Source organism: Hemiscyllium ocellatum, chromosome 27, assembly GCF_020745735.1.
Source record: "Hemiscyllium ocellatum isolate sHemOce1 chromosome 27, sHemOce1.pat.X.cur, whole genome shotgun sequence".
Lineage (NCBI taxonomy): Eukaryota > Metazoa > Chordata > Chondrichthyes > Orectolobiformes > Hemiscylliidae > Hemiscyllium > Hemiscyllium ocellatum.
This window is the reverse complement of record NC_083427.1, coordinates 14,193,677-14,220,189: the sequence shown is the minus strand read 5'-3', so window position 1 is coordinate 14,220,189 and position 26,513 is coordinate 14,193,677.

Below are 26,513 nucleotides of genomic sequence, written 5' to 3'. Positions count from 1 at the left end.
AATCCGCATATCTGAGTTTTCTCCCTGGTTTGGGTGACTGGAACTATGAGAAACATCTACATTGCATTTAACTCGTCAGTCTTTGTTAAAGTCCATACGTGTCAGTCCGATGTCCTCTTATTCTGCTAAACTGTATAGAATACAGGCTAACCACAACATCAATCACATGAATCTTTGATGAAATCCCTTAATGTCAAATATATTAAATCGTAGGTAGGAAGAACAAAACTGTGCCCGATATGGCAGGTGTGATCTCAGCGAGACACTGTGTAACAGCAGTAAGCCATCCAAAATGTCTGAACACTAATCCACTTTCATTTACATCAATAATTGCATTTGGCTTCCTGATTGCTTTCTGCATTTGCCTGTCTACTTGCTTTGACCGCTGTAAAAATATAGCCATATCCCCTTCTGTGTCCACGTTTTCCAATGTATCTGGATTTATCAAATACTATTTCTTTCTAATTGCATAACTACACATTTAGCACCATCTTCCTCATGGGTCATTCTTCAACCCTCAATCAAGTTGTCTAAATAATCTTGAAACCTGAATCATTTGTCCTGCTATTCTCGACAACAACGTATCTCTTAAAAAAAGGAAGCATTGTGATTGGTGGAAATCAGAAATCATGATCAGAAATAAAAAGGTTCAGTGACACTTCACTGATCAAATTCTGAATAAGGGTCACTGCAAAGCAAAGGATAGCTTTTCTTTATCTACACAGATGTTGCCTGGCCTGCAGTTGTTATTCTAGAAATTTTAGTGTTTGTTACATAAAACAACAAAACTAGTATCCCTAACTTAGGGATGAAATGCCTCGTTCTGCATTGCACTTATAATGGAATACACTTATACTGTAAGAAAGCACTGAGAAGGGATTGGAATTGTAGTTGAAACAATTCGAAATATTTGAGAAACAGTGAAAGATGGCTAACCGCATTGTGGAAGAGATTTGACATTTTGATAAAAGTTGATAACGTGTCGTTTTGTAAAAAGCACAGCAGGTTAGGCAGCACCTGAAGACCAATAGTTAAAACAAGAAACAGCATCAACTCAGGTATATAAATAAAAGAATAACATGAGAACTGAACAGTTTTTAGTTATGCTTCACATTCACAAAACAAAGTACACCACCACCCTTTCTCATTTTGTTCTGCAAAATAAAGCAGGTCAAGAGGAGAAGTGAACGTGCACTTAAAACAGAACGGACGTTGCTGAGGATCACATGCACATATCGTAACTGTCCCGGTTTTATGAAAGTTACACTGATAAACCCGTGCATAAAATATTCAGGCAGAGGGATTTTTTTGGTCACAGTCAGACATCAATTGCTTAACCATTTCGAAATCGCAATCTGTGAATCGTTTTTTTTTTGGAAAGCAATTCGTAACTCACTAGAAGACCTTTTAATTACATGTACAATAGCATTAAAAAATCTAATAATTGAACGACATTAGTAAAGGTGTCAATACTGTTGTGCGTTAAGAGACATTCTAGAAAGAAGGATGACCAGTTAACACTGGCGGAGGAGTCAATGAGCCACAAAATGCAGAATCATATGAAAAGGCTGATGTGCCTTTTTAGAAAAAAGAAACTCTTTTCATGACGTGGAATTACAGGAATTGTGCAGTATTTGTTCGGCAATTGTACTTCACTCTGTCAAATTGATTGAATTCATGAATTGCTGTCGGTCTTGAGGAGGGCATGTACCCACATATGGCTGCTGGAAAGGAAATCAAGTGGCAGTGAAGGAATATTCATCCAATTCCAGGTCAGGATAGTGGGTGATTGGTGAAGGACCTGGAGGTAATCCTGTTCACATGCAATTGCTGATCTAATTCTTTTATAGTTAGACTGGCAGGTCTGGAAGGTGCTGGCAAGAGAAGCTTCATGCGTTGCAGCAGAGCAAATCGCAAATGGTAGATGTTTCTGCCACAATCTGCCAATGCAGAAAGAGAATTAATGTTGAAGTTGGTAAATGAGGTGCTTAGCATACTTTTACCGTTCCAAATCATTTTACAAACTCAAAAATAAGAACGTTATCCTGCGCTCAGAGTTCGTTAGTTAATGCACAGGAACAATGTCGACAAAGCAAATTAAATTCAAGCAATGGTTCGTTTAAATTTTTCAAATGTTTGATATTTGTCGATGACACCACAAAACTCAGCCCTGTTTGAGAGCTCTACAATATTGAATCAGTCTGTGTCCAAATGAAGCAGGACTTTAGCAACACAGTTTGATCTTAGAAGAGAAATTCCAGAGCATCACACATTTGTCATAAAGTCACTATCTCCATGAAAAGAAGGTTTAATCATCGATTGACTTTTAGAACTATTTCCAAAATATTCTTGCAAACACAGTAGAATAGCCTTCATTTTCCAGAATGTATGCAACTATGTGAGCACCCAAGTAATTAGGGGAGAAACAAAACAGATTTCTGGATTGAAACCCCTCGTTTATCTGAGCATTGTCTCCAACGAGGAAACACAAACGTTTGCAAAAACGTGTATTCTGAATGAGGGTCACCAAAAATATTTTGATGACATCGTCCAAGCTGCTGACTTTTGTCAAGAAGATGGAAAAGGCTACAGTTGAATAGGAAAATCAGTTCCAGCAGGTTCTCCTCCAATCCACAGAGCACTCTGGTTGAGAACCATGTTGCTAGTCTTTCACTGTGGGAGAGTCAATACCCGGTGATGAATTGCCTTCTTGACCCACTGCTGTCCACTTGCTGAAGGTTTACTGGCAGTGATTGTAAGAGTCTGCACTTAGAAATATTTCAAGTAAATGCGATCATTTATTTTCACAATTGAATGTAGTTATCGTCGTGGAAGGGGTAAGGAGGAAATTGTAACATTAGCGGAGAAACAAAAATGCTTAAAATTTTGATTTCAAATAGTTAAAAGAATAACATGTAGCGGTGAAAGAATAGTAAGTTTATCACTACTAAAAGACAATACTACGAAAGGGGGACCGCGGTGGCATTATAAAGCACGCTAAGCACATCTACAGGAAGCAATTCAAAAGTAATTGCAATAATTGAACGTAGGAAACCGTCACTTTGTAGATAACCCAGTTGTTGGATAGGAAGGTAGAGCATGGAAGAGTACAGAAGAATAAGTGGAAGTGGAAGAATAAGGCGCAGCAAAGAACATTTGCGGTAAACAACAGAAGTGCTGTTACAAAGTACAATGCTTTACCTGGAATTCCCAGACAAACTACAGCCTGAAAGTATATGGTACGTACCAGGCCTTTTGGCAGTCCGTGCATTTTTATAGCTGGTGTTACGTCTCAGAATGATTTAAGCAACACAGAAATTTGGCACATTTATACCTGGTTATAGGTTTCAGGGAGAGCATTACATGATTTGTTTTTGTTTATGTGTTGAAATAAACATGAGTGTAGTTGCTTTGGTGATCGTGCACAAACTTTAATTTAGCGGAATTCTTTGACTTTTCGTAAAAAGGAGAACTGACACAATTTTAGGAAATAAGTCACAATTTTGGAGACGAACGATAACTTTAATCCTCGTCAACTTAATTCCAGTTTTTACTGCGAGGAATTACCATGTAAATGTTCTTGCTTTAATACTGAGGCAATTTTTTTCATCTTAATGTGAGAATACATCTCCCCTAAATATTCAGTCAATGCACTAACTTCCTGCAATGTGAGTTCCGTTTCTCGTTTAGATATAAAAAATGAAAGAAGGAAAATCGCTGTTAATTATTGAAGTAAAGACATATTGCTTATTTTCGCTGTTACTCAGCTCACAGATTTGCAGTTCATTCTGCAACAACAAAAAATAATGTCTTTACTCATGGAGTCTAAAGTCACCCATCATTTAAATGTGTGAATAATTGTAAGGTGTTTTACCAAAAGCAGACAAAGAATACTGCAAATGAAAGTGAGGAAAGAACAGATTGCCTACAGAGTCAATTTGTGCGTGTTTTCTGATAATGAAGGAGCAGGAAGAACTAAACAATGTGATTAGAAAATCGAAACTTAATTTGGTAGTCTTGCAATATCTCCTTTCCAACTAATTAAGGAGAAAACAAACAGGAAAGGCATGGAGGCGCCAGAATGAGCAAAGATACCGTTAGTCTATTTGAAAGAAGAGCAGAAGCGAACTGCCGTTGCCCTGGCGATATCTGTTCCTCAAACAAATCATAAAAAAAAACAGGTTTCCTGCTTCTTCTGACCCTGCTGCTGTGTGTGGGTGTGCTGCCGGGATATGAACGAACGTCCGTCCATGTGCACAATTCGAACAAAAAGAGATTTTGTTAGCTAGAACATTTTTAAACACGCCCGCTGGTGTTTATAAAGGTTGTATAAATGCAAGTTTGACTTTATTTACTTATCTTAAATCGAAATCCACAGGGAGCCGATCTTCGTCTTTGGAAACCATTGCTGTTCAAAACATCTGCTTCCCCCCCCCCCCCATTTTCTCGAGGGCAACCGAGCATAGGCAAAATTTAGCATTTCATTCAAGGGAGGAATAAAAACAGACTGAAATTACTCAATTAATATTACATCGAAGACGAATTTTTTTGCAACTTTTCATTTCTGTCGTAGTCACCTCTTCGGTTTTCTGTAGGCTCCACCTGGTTGAGTGGCCAAGAAGTATAAGGCTGTCAGTTTAAGTTTCTGTGTTTGCTGAATCATGAGTGCAACTTGTATCACTGTCAGATTTTTGTCTGCCTTTCCCTGGTAACTCATGTTGTTATTGTTCACATCAGAAACTGGCAAATACTTTTCAGAGGAACCCGGGAATGCACTTCATTGTGACTGGAAATAGGAACAGGAGGAGCCCATTCAGGCTCATGACTATCTTGGGCCCAAATCGCTTGAGGAACATTCTGATTATAAATATGTCGCTTTCATACTTATATTTAAGAATTTAATTAACATCAACTGCCACTCAAGGAAGAGCGACAAAACATCCATTATTCTTTACAACTGGAAGTACTTTCTAACATCTGTCCTGAATGGCTGGTCATAATCCTCAGACAATACAAAATTCAGTAATTGGACATTATTCATCTATATTTACCTTCTCTTTCCCTGCCAAAATTCCGAATACCTCAGGTTGGTCACCTCCTGAATTTCTAAACTAAGAAAAGAATGACCTAAATTGCCAACTATCCCCTCATAGACTGAAATCAGTTTAAACCTGCTTTCAAGCCACTTCAGAACCAAAACATTTTTCCTTGCACGGATCCGTTCACAATACTCTAAGCATCACTGAAGTAGGATTTTGTATAACCGCAGCATTCCGTCCAGATCTTTGTATACAATTGCTTTAAATATTAATGCCAGCAGTGCAATAGCCTTCTTGAAAATGTTCCACACATGTACTTGACCTTTTATAATGCAATGCATCTGAAACGTTGGACATCCGCTGTGAATGCAGAATAATACAACACAGAGATAGGCCCATTAGGCGACAACGTTGCGTCAAAAATGGAGCTGAATTCAATCAGGCTTTCTGTCTGGCCTTAGCACATGTCTTTATATTGCTTGCATATTAAAGTGCTTGTCTAAAAATACCATTAACGCTCATATAGTTTCTGCCTTACCACTCCTACCACTGTCAATGTAACCAACTTGCCCCTCATATCATCTTTGAATATTGCCTCTCTCACCTTAAATGTAACACCGTTGTTGTAGACATTTCAACCTGCAAACATATTCTTACCGTCCACCACGTCGAAACATCTCTCAAGGGCATACTCTCGCCTCAGAATTCCATTGACCCAGGGATTGTGTCGGAGGAAATGCTTCAGATATGTGGAACACGGGAATACCTTCTGGCGAAAGTGGGATCTGTATAAAAAGGACGGGTTGTACCTGAACTGGAGGGGCACAAGTACCCTTGTGGGTGGTTTTCTAGAGCTCTTCTGGAGGAATTCAACTGGTTTGGCTTAGCTGGGGTATAAACCAGATGCACAAATCTGAGAACGACGTAGCTAGTGAAAAGCCAGATACTGTTGTGGTTCTGTTCGCCGAGCTGGGCATTTGTGTTGCAGACGTTTCGTCCCCTGTCCAGATACAGTAAGCAGAGAGTTCATAAAGACGGATAGCCAGTTGATAGGGGAAAGTTGCATCAGTGTGAAGGTTTGAAATGTGTCCATTTGAATGGAAGAAGTATGACCAATAAGAGTGAAGAACTCGGAACATGTATCACGACTTCACACTGTGACTTACTGGCCAATATAGAGACTTGGATTTTAGAGCAGCAGGAATGGTTAGGACATAGCACATAGGAAAGTTCAACTCAGAACAGGCCCTTTGTCCCACAATATTGTGCCGAGAGTTAATCTTAATGTAAAAATATAGTAATTACGCAGCTCTCAACTCGCTGCTAACCATGTGCATGTCCAGCAATCGCTTAAATGTCCCCAGTGACTCTGCTTCCTCCGCCACATTCCATGCATTCCATGCATTCACAACTCTCAGTGTAAAGAACTTATTTCTGACGTCTCCTTTATACATTCTTCCCAATATCTTAAAACTATGACTTCTCGTACCAGTCAATCCTGTGCTTGGGGAAAAGTCTCTGGCTCTCAACTCTATGTCTCTCATTATCTTGTACACCTCAATTAGGTCCCCTCTCTTCCTTCTTGTTTCCAATGAAAAATGGTCGAGCTCAGTCAACCTCTCTTCGTAAGATAAGCCCTCCATTCCAGGCGGAATCCTGGTAAACCTCCTTTGAACCTCTCCAAAGCATCCACATCTTTCCTATAATAAGGGGTCCAGAACTAGACACAGTATTCCAAGTGCGGTCTGACCAAAGTTTTATAGAGCTGCAACAAGACCTCACGGCTCTGAAACTCAATCCCACTGTTATTGAAAGCCAAAGCATCATATGCTTTCTGAACAACCCTATTCATTTGGGTGGCAACTTTGAGGGATCTATGTACTTGCACACCCAGATCCATCTGCTCGGCTTTTCAGGGTTTTGATGATTCGAAAGAAATCGGATGAGATATTACAGGTGGGGCAGGGGCATTGCTAATCAAGGATAGTATCACAGCTGCAGAAATTAAGGTTGTTGTGAAGGTTTGTCTACAGAGTCGTTATATGTGGGAGTCAGGTACAGAAAATGAGCAGTCAATTTCTTAGGAGTGTTCGAAAGACCCTCTAATAGTAACAGAGATACAGAGAAGCACGTAGGTAGGCAGATTTTGGTAAAGTGCAGAAGTAAAAGTGATATTGTCATGAGTAACTTTAACCTCCATAATATTGATTTGAACCTTCGTTCAATAGTTTGAATGGAGCAGTATTGTAATTGTCACTGTTCACTGGAGTAGTCCCAGGTGTGTTCAGGAATGATTTCTCACTCAGTATGTGGACAGGCGGACTAGAGGGAGCCACATTGAATTTGGTGCTGGGCAACGAACCAGGCCAGGTTTCAGATCACATTTTGGACAGCATTTCTGTGACGTTGACCACAACTCCCTGACATTTGCTACAGTCATGGAAAGCCATGGGGCAGACCCTGTGGGAAGTATTTGCTTGGAGAATGGGGCATTATAATGGCATTCGGCAGGAATGTAGAAACAGATATTGTCAGTGAAATGCACGAGAGAAAAGTGGAGGTTGTTCAATGAGTAATTGTTGTGATTACTGGATAGTTTTGTCCCACAGAGACAAGGAAGGGATGGAAGGGTGAAACAACCTTCTGCGACAAGAGATATGGAACATCTAGTTAAGATGAAGAAGGAAGATAAATTAAGATTGAGGAGGTAGGCAATTGACAGGAATTAATAGGGTCACAAGATTCCAGAAAGGAACTGAAGAATTGACTTAGGAGAACTAGAAGGTGCCAAAAAAATATGATTTAACGTTTCGGATAAAAGAAACTTGTCTGACATTCAACATTATTATAAGCAAAAAGATGATAGCCAGAATGAGGGTTGGGTCGATCAGGCATAGTAGAGGAATTTTGTGCCTACAGTCAGCAGATGTAGGGAATGTCCTTAATGAATGCTTTGTCTCAGTAGTCACTGGTTAGGGGGACATTGATGTTTGCAAGGACAGCGGGAAACAGGCTGTTGGGCTCGAACAGGTTGACATCAAGAAGGAGGATGTGCTGAGAAGTTTGGAAAACCTAAATACAGTAAAGTAACCTTGGGCCAGATGGGATATATCCATGGGTTCCACAGGAAGTGAGAGAAGAGACTGCCACGCTTTTGGTGATGATCTTTCTGCCCTCACTGTCTACTGGAGTAGTGGCAGATTATTGGTGAGTGACAGGTGTTATTCCCTTGTTAAAAGGAAAATCCTGGGAATTGTAGACCAGACAGTCTTAGGTCTGTTGTGTGCAAATTATTGGAAAGGATTCTGAGAGATCGTCTTTATGATTACTTACAAAAACTTGGTTTGTTTAAAAGAAAGAGTGGGTTGGTGAGGGGCGGATCATGCCTTAGAAGCACTATTGAATTATTCAAGGATGTGACAAATCGCATTGATGAAATTAGAAGAGTGAATGTGGTGTGTGTAGTTTGATAGCAAAGCCTTTGATAAGGTTCGATATGGTAGGCTCATTCAAAAAAGTAAGAAGGTATGGAATACAGGAAAGTTTGACTGTCTGAATGCATAATTATTGGCTAATAGAATACAGAAGATAGTAGTAAAAGGAAAGCATGGGGACCAGTGGTGTTCTGCAGTGATGTGTTCGTGGGTCTCTGCTCTTGTTAATTTATATAAATATTTTGGGAGAAGAAGTGGAAGGTCGGATTAGTAATTTTTCCGATGCCAGCAAACTTGGTGTAGTTGTAGAAAGTGTGGAGGGCTGTTGTCAGTTGTAAGGATACATTGACAGGATGCATTATTGGGATAAGTGGCAGATGGAATTCAACCTGGAAAGTGTGCAATGATTCATTTTGGAAGACCGAATTTGAATGCAGAATACAGGCTTGAAGACACGTTTCCTGGCAGTATGAACGAACAGAGGGATCTTAGGGTCTATGTCGAGGGGCCCGTCAAAGTTTTCACCAAAGTTGGAAGGCATGTTATGAAGCCGTATGGTGTGTTGGTTTAATTAGCGAAGCATTGAAATTAAATGCTGCGAGGTTATGCTGCATCGCTATGGAACCTTGGTTAGACAACACTTGGAATATTTTGTTCACTTCTGGTCACCTTGATAATTCGATGGATATGGCAGCTTTAGAGAAGGTGCAGAAAGAGATTTACTCGGATGCTTCCTGGATTGGAGGTCATGTCTTCTGAAGAAAGGTTGAGGGAGCTAAGGCTTTTCTCATTGGAGCCAAGAAGTTTGAAAGCTAACTTAATAGAGGTGCACAATGTGTTGTGAGGCAAAGATAGAGTGAATAGTCAGAGTATTTTTTTTCCCAATGGCAGAAATGTCTGAAACAATGGGACAAAATTTGAAGGTGATTTGAGGCAGCTTTAGGGGAGATATCAGAGTTAGGTTCTTTACATAGTGTGGTAGGTGTGGAATGCGCTGCTCGTGGTATTGTAGAGTCAGATACACTCGAGAAATTTAAGCGACTCCTGGATAGGCACATGGAGGATACATACAATGAAGGGCATAACTTTCTTTTATCTTAGACTTCTTTAAAATATCGTCAAAGCGTCAAGGTCCGAAGGGCATAAACTAGGCTGCACTGTTCTATGTTCTGTGGAAAATAACCCGAGATTCTCTTGACTCTTCTGATAGCTCAAGCACTCTAATCCAGACAACATACACGTAAAAATCTTAACACCATAAGACAGGGGTAGGAATGAGTCCGTTCAGCCCATTGAATCTATTCAGCCATTGAATCATTATGATAGGTTTTCACTACCATTTTTCCGCTTTATCCCCATAATCCGTCATCCCCAAGATGAACAAGAACCTGTCTATTTCTGTCTTATTCGATTACTTGGCCTCCACAGCTTTCTGCAACGATTGTAACCATAGATTCACCACTCTGTGGCTGAAGGCGTTTCTCCTTATCTACTTTCTAAAACGTCTTCAAGTTACTCGAAGGCTATGCCCTCGGGTCCTCGTCTCTCCCACTAATGGAAACATCTACTCGATCCAGGACATTCAGCATTCAGAACATTACACATACATAATTTCTAATTCTTCTAACCTGCATCGAGTACAAACCCAGAGTCCTCAAACCTTCATCATACGTTAAGCTTTTGATCCGTGAGACAATTCTCTTGAACCTCCTCCGAGCACACTCCAGAGCCAGTACATCCTTTCTGAGATATGTAGCCCCAAACCGCTCACAATAATCCTAAATTTGTTCTGAACAGAGTCTTATAGAGATTCAAATTACATCCCAGCTTTTTATACTCAGTCCTCTCAAAATTAACACCACAATTCTATTTGCATTCCTAACTACTGACACAGCTTGCAAGTTTAACTTGGGAGATTCCTGAACGACAACTCCCAAGTCTCTTTTCACTTCAGACTTCCGAATTCTCTCCCCATTTCGAAAGTAGTCCATGTCTTTATTCTTCCAGCAAAGTACATGTCCTCATACTTCTCCACGTTGTATTGTATCTGTCACCTCTTTCCCATTCTCCTAACCAGTCAAATCCTATGCACCTTCCCCATTTGCTCAATGCTACCTGTACAACTACGTATATTTTTATCTTCTGCAAACTTAGCCAGATAGCGCTGGATTATTTTGTCCAGATGTTTAATGTATAAAGTGAAAATTTATGGTCCAGACACTAAGCCTTGCGAACAGTATTTGTCACTGGCTGCCATCTTCAGAAGGATCCTTTTATCTCCAAACTCTGCTTTCTGATTGACCATCAAGCTTCCAACCACGCTACCACTTTACATCTAAAACCATTTGCACGATCTTCCTACGTCAGCTCATGTGGAAACGTTTCGAAAGACTTTATTGAAATCCAGTTGAAATCCAAAAAATCCGTTGGCTAGCCTTTGTCGAACCTACTTGTTGCTTAGAACATAGAACATAGAACATTACAGCAAAGAACAGGCCCTTCAGCCCACGATGTTGTACCGACAATTGATCCTCATGTAAGGTAAACCTGATGTATGAACCCTCAAATTTCTGTGACCATATACATGTCCAGCAGTCTCTTAAATATCCGCAATGACCTCGCTTCCACAACTGCTGCTGTCAACGCATTCCATGCTCTCACAACTCTCTGTGTAAAGAACTCGCGTCTGACATCCCCTCTGTACTCTCGGTCAAACAGCTTAAAACTATGACCTCTCGTGTTAACAATTTCTGCCCTGGGAAAAAAAGTCTCTGGCTCTCAACTCTATGTCTCTCATCATCTTGCACACCCCAATTAGGCCCCATCTCTTCTTTCTTTTTTCCAATGAAAACTGGTCGAGCTCAGTCAACCTCTCTTCGTAAGATAAGCCCTCCATTCCAGGCGGCATCCTGGTAAACCGCGTCTGAACCCTCTCCAAAGCATCCACATCTTTCCTATAATAGGGCGACCAGAACTGGACACAGTATTCTAAGTGTGCTCTAACCTAAGTTTTATAGAGCTGCAACAAGACCTCACGACTCTTAAACTCAATCCCCCTGTTAAGGAAAGCCAAAACATTATATGCTTCCTTAACAACCCTGTCCACGTGGGTGACAATTTTAAGGGATCTGTGTACCTGCACACCAAAATCCCGCTGTTCCTCCACACTGCCAAGAATCCTGTCTTTAATCTTATACTCAACTTTGATGTTCGACCTTTCAAAATGCATCACTTCGCATTTATCCATGTAGAACTCTATCTGCCAACTCTCAGCCCATCTCTGAATTCAGTCAATGACATGCTGCAGCCTACAACAGTCCTCTATATTGTCAACGACACATCCAATCTTTGTGTCATGTGCAAACTTGCTAACCCATCCTTCAATCTCCTCATCCAAGTCATTAATAAAAATTCCAAAGAGTATACGCCCAAGAACAGAACACTGTGGAGCACCGCTCAACACTGACTTCCAGGCAGAACACGTCCCTTCCACTAACACTCACTGTCTTCTGTCGATCAGCCAATTCTGTATCCAGACAGCTGCATTTCCCTGTATCCCATTCCTCCTGACTTTCTGAACGAGCCTACCATAGGGAATATTATCAAATGCCTTGCCGAAATCCATATACACCACATCCACCGTTCGACCCTCATGAACTTGTCTAATAACATCCTCAAAGAACGCAATAAGATGTGTGAGGCATGACCTGCCCCTCACAAAGCCGTGCTGAATGCATTTAATCAAGCCATGCTCTTCCAGATGGTCACAAATCCTATCCCTCAGAATCCTATCTGACACCTTGCAGACGACAGACGTGAGGCTGAGTGGTCTGTAATTGCCAGGGATTTCCCTATTTCCTTTCTTGAAGACAGGAATTGCATTTGCTACCCTCCAGTCCTCAGGTACGACTTTGGTGGAGAGCTTGGATGCAAAGATCTTCACAAGTGGCCAAGCAATCACATTTCTCGCTTCCCAAAGCAGCCGAGGGCATATCTGGTCTTGCCCTGGCGACTTGACAATCTTAATATTTGTCAAAACTTTCAGCACATCAGCTTCCTAAATCTCTATATGTTCCAGCATACTTACCTGCTCCTCAATGGTTTCATTCACTACAAGGTCCTTTTCATTAGTCAAGACAGAACCAAAAAAAAAACTCATTTATTGCTTCCCCTACCTCCTGAGACTATACACAAGTTCCTGTGTTATCCCTGATCAGCACTACTCTTTCTTTGATCATTCTCTTATTCCTCACATACATGTAAAATGCCTTTGGATTCTCCCTAATCCTTCCTCCCAATCATTTTTGGTGGCCCCTCCTGGCTCTCCTCAGACCATTATTGAGCTCCTTCCTTGCCTGCCTGTAATCCTCTAGAGCTGAGCAACACCCTTGCTCCATCCACCTTCAGTAAGCTGCCTTCTTTCTTTTGACGAGAAGCTCCTCCGCTCTCATCATCCAAGGTTCCTTTATCTTACCCCTTCTTGCCTGTCTCAGAGGAACATATTTATGCATCACTCGCAATAACTGTTCCTTAAACATTCTCCACATGTCCACAGTGCTCTTTCCATGGAACAATTGCTCCCAGTACATGCTTCCGAACTCACATCTGATACCATCATAGTTCCCTTTTCCCAATTAAATATCCTCCCATTGTGCCTCCTTCTCTCCTTTTCCATAGCTATGTAGAATGTGAGGCAGCTGTGGTTGCTATCAACAAAATACTCTCCCACCGCAAGATCTGACACCTGCTCCAGTTCATTGCCGAGCACGAACTCCAAAATGGCCTCTCCCCTCGTCGACCTGTCAACGTACTGAGTTAGGAAACCCTCCTGAACACACATTACAAAAACAGCTCCTTCCAAACCATCTGCTTGAAGGATGTTCCAATCAATATTGGGAAAGTTAAAGTCACCCATTGCAACAACATTACTACATCTTTGGACTGTGGGAGGAAACGGGAGCACCGGGCGGAAACCCACGCAGACACGGGGAGAACGTGCAAGCTCCACAGAGACAGTCGCCTGAGCTGGGAATTGAACCCAGGTCCCTGGCGCTGTGAGGCAGCAGTGCTAACTGCTCTGCCACCGTGCCGCCCACTGCTACACCTCCCCCCCTTTCCCCAACTCCCTATTCTCTTTAAATGTTCGAAGCCCTGGAACAATAAGCAACCATTCCTGACCCTGAGTAACCCACTTCTCTGTTATGGCGACAACATCATAGCACCAGGTACTGGTCTATGCTCTAAGCTCATCACTTTTATTCCTGATACTCCTTGCATTGAAGCAAACACACTTTAACTGATCTTTTGGTTCTTTCCCAGCCGCCTTTCTAAGATATATGGTCACTTACTTTCCTTCCCGGCAGCCCCTCTAGTCCGCATCACCTCCGCCGATTTTCCCGCTCGTACTGTGGAGGAAAAACACCGCTGGCCACTACCGGTAAGTAATTTTAAAAGTCTCACTTACCTTAAATGTAGCCTTCCTGGTTCCCCTTACCTCCGCTGCTGCTCCCACTCCTTAAAGAATTCTAGCAGATTTGCAATTTGTGAACTCTCCTCGATGAAATCAACTGACTATTCCTTATTTTACTGTACACTTCGAAGTATTCAGAAATCTCATCTTTCACTACGAATTCCATATCTTTACTCACGGACGAGGTAAGGCTAATTGTTCTCTAATTCTCCATTTTTTGCCTTATTCCCTTCAAAAAAGAAGGGCCACGCTAGCGATTCTCCATTTTTCTGGGACCATTCTTGACTCTCTTTCTATTACTGTTCAAGGGGGCTTGACGATTTGCTCGTCAATGTGGGTGACTATTTCAGGCTGCAATGCATGTACTGAAGTGACACTTTGTCTTCTCTGTCGCCATCTGCTGGTCATCTGCAAAATCTTTAAAACTTCTCGATCCTTTTGACAATGTGGCGAACAGAATTAAAAGCAATACTGTAATTGTTGACTGACTAAAGTCGTATAACACTGCAACGTGACATCCAAACTCTTGTCCTGAATTTTCCGACCAATAAATGTAAGCATTTCTTACCAAGCTAATTACTTGAGTGGATCTATGTTCTTCAAACAGAGGATCCTTCAGCATTTCAATGCTGTTCAGGCTGCTTCCATTGACTGCATACTTTTCCATAACATTTAACCTCCCAAAATGCAACACCACAACCTTGCCATATTTAACTCCTCGATATTTCTCTTCGCCTTCTGAAACTTATCTATATCTCTTTGTCACTATAGACAATTCCACTAATCTTTGAATTGTCTGCATTTGCATTTTCATCCAAGAAATTTATATGTCATAAAAATCAGAGGTCACAGTTATAGATACTTGTGGAACACTTCACGGACATCCAGCCACAAAAAGAAAAGAAAACAACCTTTCACCAAACCAGCTGTCTTCTGAGGGCAAGCCAATTCTGAAGCCATTCGGCCAAGCCCCGTGGATTCTATGCATCTGGCTCTTCTTGACGAGATGAGAGATTCTGCATAAGGAAACTTGTCAAACGCTTTACTAAAATCCACGTATACAATTTCCATTGCTCTACCTTCATTGGTTACGTTTGTCCTCCTCAAAACATCTAATCAAGTTAGCAAGACAAGACCTGGCACAAATAAATCCATGCCGACTATTCCTAATTAGCCTGCGGTTTCGCAAATGCATGTAAATCCTATCCCTAATAACTCATTGCAGTAGCTTTCCAAGCACTGGCGTGATTCTCAGAATTCTACAATTTCCTGAATTATTCCTATTTCCCTTTTTGAACAGAGGCACAACACTACATACTCGCAATTCCCCCGGTTCCTCTCCAGTGGATTGCAAGGTAGAAAGATCTCGGCCAATGCCCCAGCAATCTCCTGCCTAACCTCTCTCAATAACCTGGGATAGATACTATTAAACCCTCGTGACTTATCCAAATTAATCCTCCTAAAGAGACCCAACAACACAGCCTTCTGAGCTCAAAATGCACAAGCATATTAGTATGCTCTTAAATAATCTCACTGTCCTCCATATCATTTTCCTGGGGGCATACCGAAGCACAATATTCATGAGTTATCTCTCCCAAATACTTAGCCTCCAAACACAGGTTCCCCTTTATCTTTGAGTAGTCCCACCTTCTCCCTAGTTATCCTCTTGTCTTTGCACATGTGTAGAATGCCTTGAGATTGTCTTTCACCGCAATTGCCTCTCTTCATTCCCTGCTTGAATTGTTTCCTGCTTTCTTTATATTCCTCCAGGTTTATTTCCGATTTTAGCATCTTTAATCTCTCATTTGCTTCTTTTTTTCCGGTTTTAACTAATTTTACAAACTAGCTCGTTATCCAAGGATCCCTTAGCTTCTCATCCTTGTCCTTCTTCCAGACTGGTTCATTTTTGTATTAATCTTGGATCAGTATGTCTTTGAACAACTCCCAAATATGAAATGTGGACGTTCCGGATAACAGCTTCTCCTAGTGAACACTCACGAGCTCCTGCCTAATAATAACTGTCTCCTGTCTAGTAATTTGCCGGACAACAATCTTTCCACAAAGTATTGAATCATCTTTATTTGTAGCTAAAGAGTTAAAGTTAAAGAGTTTTGGTCACTGTTTCCAAAACGCTCTCTTACTGAAAGATCAGTGACATATCTCGGCTCATCAGTCAATGCAAGTTCCAGTATGGCATCGCCTCTAATTGGGCAATCCGCAAACTTTGTCAATAAAACCTTTTGAATGCACTTAACCAATCTTAGCCCTTCTAAGTCTCTTGCTCTTTGGGTGTACCAGTCAATATTGGGGAAGTTAAAGTCGCCAACTATGACAACTCTGTTTTCGTTCAAGGTTTCCAAAAAACACGCTGCATTTTTCTTCTTGAATGCCTCAACGGGGGCGTTGGCGGCGGGTGGAGGAGGCGCAGTCGCTGCTATACACTTTTCAGTGTGTTTGTACAAAGCTTGTTTTGTACCTCAACCCATGTTGCCTCAATGGATAAGCCCTCCAGCATGTTCTGTGTGAACGCAGGTGTAACATTCTCCCTGGTTTTGGTGTGCAACTTCAACGCATCTTTTCCCTCCTTCCCTATTTCGTCTAAAGCAACAAGATCCTGAAGGGGTGATCAGCTCATTCTGTCCCTCTTTCAAACACGTGTCTATAGTGGCAACAACGACATAGTCCAATGTACTGATTGAGGCTCTGAGCTTTCCTGCATTACTTTTAATACCTCGTGCGTTGAAATAAACACACTTCAGCCCGTTAGTGCTACGGGTGCATTAACCTGTCTTTGCCTGTACCTCATTTCTGACTTACTGTCGTACAATCTACATTTCCTCTCAATCCAACCATTTTCAGCCCTGCTGTTCAGGTTCCCAACACCTGCCACTCTAGTTTAAATCCTCCCGAGTCGCATTAGCCACCGTCCCTGAGAGTGTACTATTTTGCTTCCAGTTACCGTGCAAATTATCCATCTTACAGGTCACCAGCTCCCCACAAGATGAGCCAATGATCCAATAACCTGAAACCCATCACCGGACACCCGCTTCTTAGACACGTATTCAACTGTCCTATCATTGTATTACTTGCCTCAGTGCCATGGCCACTGGTAGCAATCCATAGATTGCTACCCTTGGGATGCTGCTTTTCAACTTCTATCCTAATTTCCTGTACTCTCTCCGCAGGACCTCCTCCCTCTTTCTACCTATGTCATTGTTATAGATGTGTAGGACATTGCCTGGCCCACACTTCCCACTTAAAAAATTCTCTCAACCACTCAGAGACGTTCTTGAATCTTGCTCTAGGGAGCCAACACGTGCATGGATGCTGTTATTCAACGCCCCTATGAAACTATGTTCCCATCAGGAGTATTCAAAACAGTATATCTGTTACTGTAGCCCAGATATAGTGGGCCCACTATAGCCCAGAGGGGAATTACCATCAGAGACTCTTGCACTCCCTGCCTGCCTCGCCTGGTGGTCATCGGCTTCCCTGACTAAAGTGTGGCGTGACCACCTCCCCATAACCAGTGTGCATCACACTCTTTACCCAGCATGCGCTTCAATGTATCAAACCGCTCTCCAACTGGATAACGCAGACTGCGGGGAACTGCAGTTGGTCTCACGTCCCGCCGTTGTCGTCGTCAGGACCACTAGACTGTTCCCTGATCTCCCATATCTTCCCGGAAGAATGCACCACGGACTCCAGTGCCATCTCTGTCCCCTTGTACTGAGAAAGAAAAAAAATTACCTTGCCTTTATCTTGCTTGCTAAACTCACTATAGGCCAGTAGTCCTCGAGACACACACTTGCACCAGCCAGCAGCAATTCCATCACACTGCAGCCCTTCTGAAACTGCTTTGTTGGAAATCTCCAATATACTAGTTACTTGAATTACAATGTAATCTTTACCAGCTGATCAAATACCTTTGAGGCTAAAAAAAAACTTTCTAACAGCCCATGTTATTCTTTCCCTGCTCTTTAAAAAAATCGTTGGAGGAGGAGGGAGGATGTAAAAAAAAAGTCATGTAGGTTTTAGGGATTGCCATAACCTGACGTTGGTTTCTTCCTTGACTGAGCCAACTTTTCCAAAAATGTTTCTCGTTGACGTCTCTCTGCTGCTTTCTTTTGAATGTTTTTCCTCTGATTTACCACCCAGGAGTGTTGGTGGTGGGGTGTGGTTGAAGGTTGGGGGGTTCTTTCTGGATGCTCTCTTCAGTCGTGGTGACTGAGGTGGATTGTCCCAGAACGCTCCTTAGTGAAGACTGTCTGCCGCTACCCATTGGAAGCTTTTGCTCCTGTTTATTCCCTGGAAAGGGGTTCCTCACTGTTCAGTCTTTTGGAATAAGCCGGTTTCTGTCAGAATATGTTTCACTGAAGTCTCTATGCCGTTCTCTACCCTTTTCTTTTTTTAAAAAAAGTTATCCATTGTAAATGTAGCTGATGTTTCTTCAATCCGAATTGGATAACCTCACATCACCTACATGAAACTCCATTTCCACAGCGTGGCCAGTCATCAAATCTGTCAATCTTCGTGTAATAGTATATAGTCATCAACACGGGTGACAATACTCTCCAATTCTGCGCCTTCAGCATATTTGGACAATGAATATTTATGCAGATCCAGGTCGTTCGAGAACGGTGTGAATAATTAAGGATATAATACAGATCCGTGCTGGATCCCAGTAGTCACATTTTAGCAGTTCGGTGACTTACCCATTATTCCACAAATTTTCTGGAAGAGCTCCAAAATCCGAGCGGGCAAATTAGATTTTTTTTTTCAGTTCTGGGTATCTTTATTCAGGACCACGTTATGGAATATTCACTCTGATTTCTTTCCACAGATGCTAACAGAACTGTTCAGTTCTTGCAGTAATTTCCCTGCATTTTTAAAATCTCATTTTCAGATGTTTGTCGTTACATTTGCTCAGTATTCTGGAAGTTTCCTTCATTCGAACAATTTCCAACTGATGTCAATCATTTATCACCAGTTCCATGCGGTTCTGCATTGTCTAACATTCTCTTGTGTGATACTTCATAAATAAATAATTAATTCTTGAAAAAAACCTTTGGAAGACGATGCAGTCAGTATCGATCGGCGTATCACTGTTCACTCTATGTCAAAACTGTTCAAAACGTGCCACGATGTTTATCAATTATGATCTACACTTCTTGAATCCATGCCATTTAACAGATATTTTGATTTGATCGATTTTTCCACTATAAGTGTAAGCCTAAGATTTCTGCAATTCCCTGGATGTCCTCGGCAGCTTTCTTAAAGAAAGGGCTGATATGAGCAAACCTACGTTCCAGAGGTGCAGTTTTAACGGAGTGGGTGTGTTAGTTAAGGGTCTGACAGTGAATACATAGCGATGGAGGGTGAGTGACGAACAGTGGTACAGAAATAATAAGACTGAAGTGATACTCAAAGCAGTGGCGAACAAATGGAAAGACAGCGAGCAAAGATCCAGAGGCACTGAGACCAGCAGCTGTGAGAAGTGAGCTGCACAAATTAGAGACATTGTGAGATAATTATCCATAGGATAAAGGGGACACAAGGAGATCAAAGTCGTAGGAAGAGGAAATGAACGCGCAGAGGAGACATAGTAGCAATAAAATCAGTCAGAGGAATCAGAACTAAGAAGAGCAAGACCAGGAGTGAAAATAAAAGAGAGCAGAGAGAAACTAGTAGCAAGGTAACTTTTGTTGTCCCACCGTATTAAACTCGGCATTTCCGTAAGGATATAAATGTGTTCAAACACGGATACCAGGCTCATATATTAAATAGATGAATTGTCTTATCAGAAAGAATGGACAGACTAGACCCTTAACCGTTTTATGCTACGAGCAATAATTTGTGACTTGATTCAAATAGCTTTATTCGATCCTATGACAGGGAGGTTGGAACGATACTTCCTCTCGTAGGGTGATGTAGAATTGAATGTGACTTTGTAGAAGTAAGGTTTTCCCTATTTCAAATGTGTTATATGTGCCATATAAATGCCATATGTGTTAATCTGACAGTGGTCCTAAAGTTCTGGGCTTTCTGCCTGAAAGTGTATAAGAAACAAACACTTTGATTTTCCTTTAAAAGAGGTAAATGGATTCTTGCTAAGCGGAGGCGGGGGGGGGGGGCGGGGGGGGGCATAGCGTTATCATGGTAGTTATGAAAATAGTCTTGAAGATTTAGTCAGATGAAAATCGATCGACCAAATAGCCAACTGTTACTCCTTGCTTTCTTCGTCATATTTCAGATCTCCACCCTGAATGCGAACGTTTTGTTCTTTAGCTGCGTTTTCGAAACAACATTGAGCTACAAGTGCAAACACCCTGCCAGTTTATGGACCGTTATGTCTTGTCGGGAGATGTTGTGCGTCAATGGGATCACAGTTCGTTATTACAAACTCCAAATGTGTATTGACCAAATGCGTTTTCTTTTGACAAGACTTTGTTCCCTGAAAATAAAGAGAAACTGCAGTTAAAGTCTTGAACATCTTTGCTTTAATAGAAGGAGACCGACAACACACTGCCCAGCTGCAGGGGCATTTTTTATAGAGGTACAAGTAATGCAGATGTTAGAAATCTGAAACATAAACTGGCAATGCTGGAGAACATTGGCTGATCTGGCGGGACATGAGAAATTTGAGGAAAAATAATCTCGGTATAGTCACTCATATTTTAATAAAACCAAATCAATTCAGATGCTCGAAATCTGAAACAAAGTTGGAAAAATACTGGATAAAGTCAACAGGGCCGTCCTCTTCTTTAGTAAGAGAAATAGAGCTGATGCTTCTGGTATGACATCCACCTGGACTCTTTTTTCAGAAATTCTATGTTTCTCCTGATTTCTTTGTATTTGTTGGACTATTAAGCTGAGTTGAAGCAGCAAGTTTGGTTAACACCTCTCTATTAGTTCGTTGTTCATATTTAAATAACCTAATGTGAGAGATGAATGTTCAAAAAATGATTACCATACAGAACTAAAGACTCAATTGAGATGGGAACTCATGGATTGCAGCAACGTTGAATCTTCCTATTCTCTATGATTTTTCATTCTATTAGAATGAATCTGCTCCAATAGGGAATAGAAACGTCGAATCTGAAATTAATTGCAGATTTCTTGAATGAAGTTGATTTGCAATGAAATGACACATAAACTGAACAGGGTAAAAGCACACCTCGCGTATCTGTCCTGTTCTGGGCAAGATCATGCTGAATATGAGAGTGCCACACAAGAGCTACATACGTTTAATACAACTGTATGGACTTGGACATAATTACACATTTAGGCATGAAATCTAGCTGTATATAGTTGACATGAATAAAAACGTGACTGTTCTGTTCAACGTGTGTGTGCGTGCGTGTGTGTTTGTGTGTGTATGCGTCTGTGTGTTGTTCTCTCAACAACGTTACAGTTCAAATCAGCAGTCCTCTTTGGGCAGAAATATGTTTCTGCCGTTTTTTGTCGTATGTTGGCACTTCACTTCAGAAGCAAATCTGACTTCATTGAAGAAAAACATGCTATTTTAAACTATTCAAAAAAAAAAGCACTGCTGAGAAACAGATGTACCAGTCTGTTTTTAGGTAATAATTACAGCAAAAAACTTCATCTAATTATCTCCCCGGGGACTGACATCAAGTATAATTGCAAACGTTCTTCAATCACTTGGTCAAGGTGCTCCTATCCTTTGATCGAAATGCACGGAATACCAAAGGGACTGGTGTTTGCCATTTACTATCCTTTCATTGCAGCTGCAGGAATTCCAGGTAAATCGTGGAAGTTAGAGATTATCAGCATGAAATGATTCTCCCAGTACTGCTCTCGCTACAGAAGTTAAAAGAAAAAAGAATGTGTTGCTATTCCTTTGCCTCCTTTTCAATATCTGTTTTCTTTAATTAGCTTCATTCTCCTTATTTTACAGTGATGTTTTCCTACTTCAAGACAGTTAATTTAGCATTTAAGGTATTAATGTCTTCTGACCATTGGAATGTTTTGATTTCTTCTTTTAACATTTTAAGTCCACATTTTGGCAAACTACGTCCAAATGTTTCCTTGATAATTTCAACCCCTACACAATCTTGCAATCTTGCATTTTATTATATTAATAGAGCATTATATGTCATTTACTGTTACTGCTATTTCTCCTTCACAAAGAAATTTGTCTTACTATTGTTTTGGGAATAGTGGAATGCTATTCTGTAAGTGACAATGCTCTGGTCAGTCAGTCAATTTATAACATTCGACGGATTATGTTGTAAAAGTAGCTTTGTGATGCAATTTGCTTTGGAGACACTAATAACAAACTAACACAGGTTAATTCGAATCGTGCTATGTACTTGATGCTGCTACACATGTTGATTGATCGAACTGTCATAATTCTACACATATGAATCTATTGAGCTATTGGCTATATCACAGAGTTTTATCATAATGTTATCACAATACAAATATCAATCTTCTTTCTTATTACAACAATGTCGATGTTTGATTTCATGATATTATCAGCAATTGAATATGCAACAATTATCTTTTGCTTACTGTTAATTTGCAACGTGATCACACTATTGTTTCAATTACAACGTGGATCTATAACATGTTGTTCTTGTATACTGCTTAATTTAATATGTTATTGTCACTTTGTTGAGATTTATACATTATGGGATTCAGTTGAAAGTGCAAATAAGTCATCAATTGAAAGATTGGTGCAATTTGGAATCTCTAAATGCAACGAAATAGTTATTTGACGACACAATAGCTTCATACACAGATTGATGTCTGCTCTGAACACAAAATCACAGAGCTTGTATTGTACTTTTTTTAAAAAAACGCGTTGGTGGAATGCGGGGATTGTCAGTTAGGGCAACATTGCAATTCCCTACCGCCAGTTGCTCTTGGGAGGGTAGGCGTAAACTGTTTTCTTAAAGTGCAGTGAATTGACCGACACCTGCTGTTACAGAGTGTGTTCCAAGATTTTGACCCGGCACCAGTGAAAGAATAGGGATATATTTTTATGTCAGAATGATGATTGGATTGGATGAGTACTGCAGGCGTTTACAGGTCTCTGTTGCTTTTGTCCTATTCGATGGAAGCGGTCATGGGTATAGAAGATGCTGGCTTAGGATCTTGTGCAGTCCATTGTGTTTGAATATGGACTGCTTCAGTATCTGAGGAGTTGTAAATGATGTTGAAAATTGTACAATCATCAGAGAACGTTCCCACTTCCCACTTTTTGGTGGAGGAAAGCTGTTGATGAAGTGGTTAAACATTGTTTGCCGATGTCAATACTCTTTGGTACACGCACAGAGATGTCCAGGAACTGAGATAACTAATGTCCAATAACAATGATTATCTCCATAGGTGCCAGCTATGAATTCAGCCAGCGAATATTTTGCCCCCTGATATACACTGATTGCAATTTAACAAACATTCCTTGATGCCAAACTCAGTCGAATACAGCTTTGATTTCAACGGCTTTCATTCTCACCTTACAAAAGGGTTTCAGCAGGCTTTGTCATTGGTTTCAAGAAAGCTGGAATTAGGCGGGATCGTGGGTCTGGCGGACCTCCATTGGGCGTGAGTGGGCAGATTATTGCTGAGCACGTTCCATCATTTTACTCATGATTGAGAATAGACTTTTGGGGCGGCAATCGATCACGTCGAATTCGTCCTGCTTTTTGTGTTCAAGCCATTTTTGTCCAACTTTCCACCTTGTCGGGCACGTTCCAATGATGTACCCGTACTAGAGCAGTTTGGCAACAGGTATAGCAATTTCTGAAGCACAATTTTCAGTACTATTGCCAAAATGCTGTTAGAACCCATGGCGTTTATAATATCTAGACCTCAAGCCGTTTCTGGAGTGTAATTGCCGTGAATAGAATTGCTGAAGTCTGGTATCTGTGATGCTGGGAACAACTGGAAGAGGCAGAGATGTATCATTCATTAGGCACTTGCTGCTGATGATTTCTGCAAATGATTCATCCTTATCTTTTACATTGGTATCTTGGGTATTTCTGCCAATAAGGATGGGAACATGTCTGGAGCATCTTCCTCTTTTGGTAAATTGCATATTTGTCCCCCATCATTCTAGACTGGATGTGTATGCAGAGCCTAGATTGGATTAATTGTTTATGGGATTAGTTGCTTATCACTTTGCACTTCTGTCACTTTCTTCTTACGCTGTTTGCCATGTAAGTAGTCCTCCTTGGTAACATTATGAAGTTGACATCTCATTTATAGTTATTCCTAGTACTTCTCCTGACATGTCCTCTCGTACTTTTCATTGAACCAGTTTTGATCCCCTGGCTGAATTGAAATGACTGAGTGGCGACTTGCTGGACTATGATGTTGAAGATTATGTTCGAATACAATTCTTCTGATGTATATGGGACACAGCACGTCATGGATGTTCAGTTTTGGGTTGCTAAATTTATATGTAGTTTGTCCCATTTATCATGCATAAAATGCCACATTACACTATGGAGCGTCTTCTTACTGTGATGGAAAGACTTCTTCTCCATGCGGACTATGTGGTGTTAAGTGTTGCTTATACTGTAATGTGCAAATGAGTCTATTATTAGCAGACTAGTGAGGATGATGTTAAATGTGTTTTCCCTCCTGTTAGATCTACCACCATTTGCTGCAGACCCAGTCTAACAGCTCTCTTCATTATACCCCGAGCAACTGGATTAGTCTTGCTGCTTCAGAGCCACTCCTGCTTGCATACATCGAAACCTACATCAACCAAGATAATTTGTGCCTTTACCATGTTCTGTGTTTCTTCCAAGTTCTGCTCGCCACAGAGGATTACAATTTCAACTGCAAAGGGATGATAGTGCAGGGAAAACAGGAGGATGATTCATTCCAATTGTTATCCTGAAACCATGAAAATTCTAGCATTTGGAATCAATATTCCTGTATCCGAAGTCCACACACCCAACTGTATACCACCCTGCCACCATCTCTGCTGGGTCCATCCTGTCTGTAGGGCAGGATATGACCAGAGATGGTGATGGTAGTGTCTAGAACTTTGTCTGTAAAGTATGATTCCGGGAGTAGTTCCAAGTTGGGCTGTTGCTTAACTAGACAGTAAGACATCTGGCTCAATTTTGGCACAACCCCCCAGATGCTGATAACATGGCAAAGTTTGCAGGCTTGCATCTGTTATTATCTTTTCCACAGCTTTTGCAAATGCCAGGTGCTGCATCCGGTTTTATTCCTTTTTTGAGATTTAGTCGAGATTGATAAAACTGAGTGGCTTGTGAGACTACTTCATAGGGCAGTTCAAAGTCAACCATATTACTGTGGATCTGGATCACATATAGGCCAGGTCATGTGAATACTAGCTTTCCTTCTCTGTTTTTTTTTCCTGGCAATTATCAACGCTTTGATGGTCATCAGTAGAGTGTGCCGTGAGCAGCACCAGGCATACCACAAAATGTGGTGACAAGCTGGGGAAGTGACAGAACAAGGCTACTTACATGACAAACAGCATAAGGAGCAAGTGATAGATAGAGCACAGCGATCCCACAGCCAACGGATGAGATCTAAGTTCTGCAGTCCTGCCATTTCCATTTGTGAATTTTGTCAAACAATTAAACAACTCACCAGGGAAGAAGGCTCCAGATACATCCCATCCTCAATGACGAAAGGGACCAGCACAACAATGAAGAAGGTAAGGATGAAGCCTTCAGAGCAATCTACAGTGAGAAGTGCCGAGTGAATGATTCTTCCAGGCTCTCTCCTGTAGTCCACAATATTAAAAATACTAGCCATCAGACAATTCGATTCAATCCACCTGATATCTAGACACGGTTGAAGATACAGATGACTGCAAAGACAACGGGGCCTAAAAGCTTACCAGCAATAGTACTGGCGGTTTGTGCTCCAGAACCTGCCACTCTCCAGCCAAGCTGCGGGTACTGAACGTCAGTGCTCGGGGAATTCAATGCTTGTGGATAATTTGTCAATCAAGCAGTTATCTCTGAATGGTGCTAAGCTTCTTAAGTCTTGTTGGAGACGCACGCATCTAGGGAAGGACGGAATACTCATTCACACTCCTAACTTATGCCTTGCAGCTGGTGGAAAGGCATGGGGAGTCAGAAGATGAGTTATTTGCTGCACTATTCCTTGATTCTGACTTACTATTGTTGCCACTGCATTTACATCGCGAGTCAAGGTGAGTGTTTGATAAATGTTTTTCTTCAGGGTATTAATGATGGGGAATTCACTGATGGTAGGACCATTGAATGTAATGGGATAGTGGTTCGAGTGAATATTTCTCGTGATGGTTACAGCCTAGCATTTGGGCAGCGTGAATATTAATTGCCTCTTGTCAGCGCAAGCCTGGGTGTTGTTCAGATTCTGTTGCTTTTGAACGTGCAATACTTAGAGGAGTCGTGAACGATGATGAATACTTTTTTCATACATAAGAGAACATTCCCACTTCTGACCTTATGCTGCAGCGAAGGTCATTGATAAAACATCTGAAGATAGTTGGGCCAAGGACAGTAGCTGGAGGATTTCCTACAGAAATGTCTTGGAGTTGAGATGACTCACCTCCAACAACCACAA